At 48.4% G+C, this 5,000-nt stretch overlaps 1 protein-coding gene across 2 annotated transcripts in view; it reads right to left on the reverse strand.

Annotated features, from left to right (window-relative positions):
• Positions 1-5,000, reverse strand: part of gcc2 (GRIP and coiled-coil domain containing 2) — a 66,410-nt gene that overhangs the window by 13,401 nt on the left and 48,009 nt on the right. The gene's annotated exons all lie outside the window — the stretch shown is intronic.

A 5,000-nucleotide genomic window follows, 5' to 3' on the forward strand; every position in this document is an offset into this window, starting at 1 on the left:
GGATCAGACCGGGGTCGGTCTATCAGGTGCTGTCTTAGACTGGTTCAGACCTGGGTCGGTCTATCAGGTGCTGTCTTAGACTGGATCAGACCTGGGTCGGTCTATCAGGTGCTGTCTTAGACTGGATCAGACCTGGGTCAGTCTATCAGGAGCTGTCTTAGACTGGATCAGACCTGGGTCGGTCTATCAGGTGCTGTCTTAGACTGGTTCAGACCTGGGTCGGTCTATCAGGTGCTGTCTTAGACTGGTTCAGACCTGGGTCGGTCTATCAGGTGCTGTCTTAGACTGGATCGGACCTGGGTCGGTCTATCAAGTGCTGTCTTAGACTGGATCAGATCTGGGTCGGTCTATCAGGTGCTGTCTTAGACTGGTTCAGACCTGGGTCGGTCTATCAGGTGCTGTCTTAGACTGGTTCAGACCTGGGTCGGTCTATCAGGTGCTGTCTTAGACTGGATCGGACCTGGGTCGGTCTATCAAGTGCTGTCTTAGACTGGATCAGACCTGGGTCGGTCTATCAGGTGCTGTCTTAGACTGGTTCAGACCTGGGTCGGTCTATCAGGTGCTGTCTTAGACTAGTTAAGACCTGGGTCGGTCTATCAGGTGCTGTCTTAGACTGGTTCAGACCTGGGTGGGTCTATCAGGTGCTGTCTTAGACTGGATCAGACCTGGGTCGGTCTATCAGGTGCTGTCTTAGACTGGATCAGACCTGGGTCGGTCTATCAGGTGCTGTCTTAGACTGGTTCAGACCTGGGTCGGTCTATCAGGTGCTGTCTTACACTGGATCAGACCTGGGTCGGTCTATCAGGTGCTGTCTTAAGACTGGTTCAGACCTGGGTCGGTCTATCAGGTGCTGTCTTAGACTGGTTCAGACCTGGGTCAGTCTATCAGGAGCTGTCTTAGACTGGATCAGACCTGGATCGGTCTATCAGGTGCTGTCTTAGACTGGTTCAGACCTGGGTCGGTCTATCAGGTGCGGTCTTATACTGGTTCAGACCTGGGTCGGTCTATCAGGAGCTGTCTTAGACTGGTTCAGACCTGGGTCGGTCTATCAGGTGCTGTCTTAGACTGGATCAGACCTGGGTCGGTCTATCAGGTGCTGTCTTAGACTGGTTCAGACCTGGGTCGGTCTATCAGGTGCTGTCTTAGACTGGATCAGACCTGGGTCGGTCTATCAGGTGCTGTCTTAGACTGGTTCAGACCTGGGTCGGTCTATCAGGTGCTGTCTTAGACTGGTTCAGACCTGGGTCGGTCTATCAGGTGCTGTCTTAGACTGGATCAGACCTGGGTCGGTCTATCAGGAGCTGTCTTAGACTGGTTCAGACCTGGGTCGGTATATCAGGTGCTGTCTTAAGACTGGTCCAGACCTGGGTCGATCTATCAGGTACTGTCTTAGACTGGTTCAGACCTGGGTCGGTATATCAGGTGCTGTCTTAAGACTGGTCCAGACCTGGGTCGATCTATCAGGTACTGTCTTAGACTGGTTCAGACCTGGGTCGGTCTATCAGGTGCTGTCTTAGACTGGTTCAGACCTGGGTCGGTCTATCAGGTGCTGTCTTAGACTGGATCAGACCTGGGTCGGTCTATCAGGAGCTGTCTTAGACTGGATCAGACCTGGGTCGGTCTATCAGGTGCTGTCTTAGACTGGTTCAGACCTGGGTCGGTCTATCAGGTGCTGTCTTAGACTGGTTCAGACCTGGGTCGGTCTATCAGGTGCTGTCTTAGACTGGATCAGACCTGGGTCGGTCTATCAGGAGCTGTCTTAGACTGGTTCAGACCTGGGTCGGTCTATCAGGTGCTGTCTTAGACTGGATCAGACCTGGGTCGGTCTATCAGGTGCTGTCTTAGACTGGATCAGACCTGGGTCGGTCTATCAGGTGCTGTCTTAGACTGGTTCAGACCTGGGTCGGTCTATCAGGTGCTGTCTTAGACTGGATCAGACCTGGGTCGGTCTATCAGGTGCTGTCTTAGACTGGATCAGACCTGGGTCGGTCTATCAGGTGCTGTCTTAGACTGGTTCAGACCTGGGTTGGTCTATCAGGTGCTGTCTTAGACTGGATCAGACCTGGGTCGGTCTATCAGGTGCTGTCTTAGACTGGTTCAGACCTGGGTCGGTCTATCAGGTGCTGTCTTAGACTGGATCAGACCTGGGTCGGTCTATCAGGTGCTGTCTTAGACTGGTTCAGACCTGGGTCGGTCTATCAGGTGCTGTCTTAGACTGGTTCAGACCTGGGTCGGTCTATCAGGTGCTGTCTTAGACTGGTTCAGACCTGGGTCGGTCTTTCAAATGAGAGATTGGTATCAAAGAGCACACCCAGGTTCCTCACTGACCACGAGGACTGGACAGAGCAGCCATCAAGTGTTAGACAGGATTCTAGGTTACTACTTGTGGAGCTTTTTTGTCCAATAATTAAAAATTCATTTTTTTCTGAATTGAGTTGCAGGAAATTACCGGTCATCCAATGTTTTATATCAGCTCTGCATTCCGTTAATCTTGTGAATTGGTAAATTTCTTCAGGGCGTGAAGAAATATAGAGCTGAGTATCGTCAGCATAACAATGAAAACTAACGCCATGCTTCCTAATGATATCTCCCAGTGGTAGCATGTACAGGGCGAAGAGTAGCGGTCCTAGCACTGAGCCTTGTGGTACTCCATACTGAAATTGTGCTCGCTGTGACATATCTTAATTTAATGCTACAAACTGATAACGGTCGCATAGGTATGATTTAAACCATGCCAATGCAATTCCACTAATGCCAGCATAATTTTCAAGTATTCGAAATAAAGCCACGATCGGATGATAAGAGCCAAATCTGCTTCAGAAATCTGAAAAACATCAACCTAGAGACTATGGCATCCGATCTCCAGCATCTCCTTTCTGTAAACTGTCTACCACCCATGGATTCAGTGGACTATTACAATAACACCCTCAGAAGCATTCTGGATCTTCATGCCCCGGTCAAAGCCAGAACAGTCACTTTCACCCGATCAGCCACCTGGTTTACCAGTGAACTACGAAAAATGAAGACAGCTGGGCGTGCCATTGAGAGGAGACTCAAAACCACAGGTCTTACTGTGCACAAGCTCGCTTTTCGGGAACACCGAAAGGACTACTCAAAGTCACTTACGGAGGCACAGTCAACTTTCTACTCAAACGTCATCAGAAATAGTCCCGGAAACTACAAACAGCTGTTCTCCACCATAAACCATCTACTCAAACCACAAACCCCCTCACTTACAGAAACTACAGAAGAGCACTGTAATAATTTCCTGGACTTTAAAAAAAAAAAAAATAGACTCAATTCACTCTACCTTTCCTGGATCCTCACCACTATCCACGCTGACTATCCACCCACAGCCTGCCATTTCGGAGCCCCTACATCGCTTTCCAGAAATCTCACAGCAAGAGGTTGAGACGATAATTAAAAGGATGAAACCTACCACCTGTGCCCTCGACCCTTTTCCTACAGCTCTAGTGAAAGTAAACACCTCTGTCCTAAGTCCTCTGATTACCACTATAATAAACAACTCCCTCCAGTCTGGAAATGTTCCATCTGCCCTAAAAACTGCCATAATCAGACCACTTCTCAAAAAACCCACCCTTGACCCAGATGTGCTTGCAAATTACAGGCCATTTTCCAATCTCCCATTCCTCTCCAAAGTACTGGAAAAAGTTGTAGCTTCCCACCTCCAGGATCATCTCAAATACAACAATCTTTTCGAAAAATTTCAGTCTGGCTTCCGCTCTGCACACAGTACGGAAACAGCCCTGGTTAGAGTCACAAATGACCTACGGATGACAGCTGATGCAGGTTCACCATCCCTCCTCATTCTCCTCGATCTGTCTGCTGGATTCGATACAGAGGATCATGGCATACTCCTTAACCGGTTGCATCAAACCACTGGACTCACTGGCACTGCTCTTAACTGGTTTAAATCGTACCTCACTAACAGAACAGAGTACATTTCACTTGGATGTGCAAGGTCCCGGCAACACACAGTTACCTGCGGGGTTCCTCAGGGGTCAGTCCTTGGCCCCATTCTCTTCATCATTTACATCATCCCCTCGGCCATGTCATTAGCCGCTATGGAGTCTCATTTCACTGCTATGCTGATGACACAACTGTACATGCAATCAGAAACACACACCTCCATTTCAACAACATCATCTCCGTCTTCAACACTTACTGCCTGTCTGGAGGAGATAAGGGTGTGGATGAAGCACAACTTCCTCCAGTTAAACAGCTCTAAAACTCAGGCAATTCTTGTTGGCACACCACATTAAACCCAGTCTTCCTCCATAACTGGTATAACTATCTCTGATCATGACATTCCCCTCTCCACAACTGTCACCAATCTTGGTGAAAGATTAGATCCACAACTCAGCTTCGAAGCCCAAACCTCTGCAAAACATCTTTCTACCATCTCAGAAATATTGCAAAACTCTGTCCAACGCTAACCTTAGCAGATGCTGAAAAACTGGTCCACGCCTTAGTCTCCTCCAGACTGGATTACTGTAACGCACTTTTCACCGGGATCCCTAACAAAAGCTTGAAGAGTCTGCAGTATGTTCAGAATAGTGCTGCTAGGATCCTGATGAGAGTTCGAAAATACGATCACACCCATTCTTCATTCACCTCACTGGCTTCCTGTTTCTGCCAGGACTGAATATAAGGTCTCCCTTCTAACCCCCCCAGTGCATCTATGGAAATGCCCCCCCCCCCTATCTGAAAGAACTACTCTACAACTCGATCAACAAACTCAAACCGCCTCCTTCTCCCCAAGACAAAGCTCAGCACTATGGGTGATCGGGCTCTCTGTTCTGCCGCTCCTCGGATTTGGAATGCCCTCCCCGACCATCTGAGGGCACCTCAAACTACTGAGAGTTTTAAAAAGGGACTAAAAACATTTATTTTTAGGAGAACTTATGACTTTTAACTATTCAATCTATCCTGTAGCACTTTGAGATTTGTTCCAAATGTAAAGTGCAGTACAAATAAAA

The sequence above is a fragment of the Gobio gobio genome (assembly GCF_949357685.1).
Source record: "Gobio gobio genome assembly, chromosome: 7".
Lineage (NCBI taxonomy): Eukaryota > Metazoa > Chordata > Actinopteri > Cypriniformes > Gobionidae > Gobio > Gobio gobio.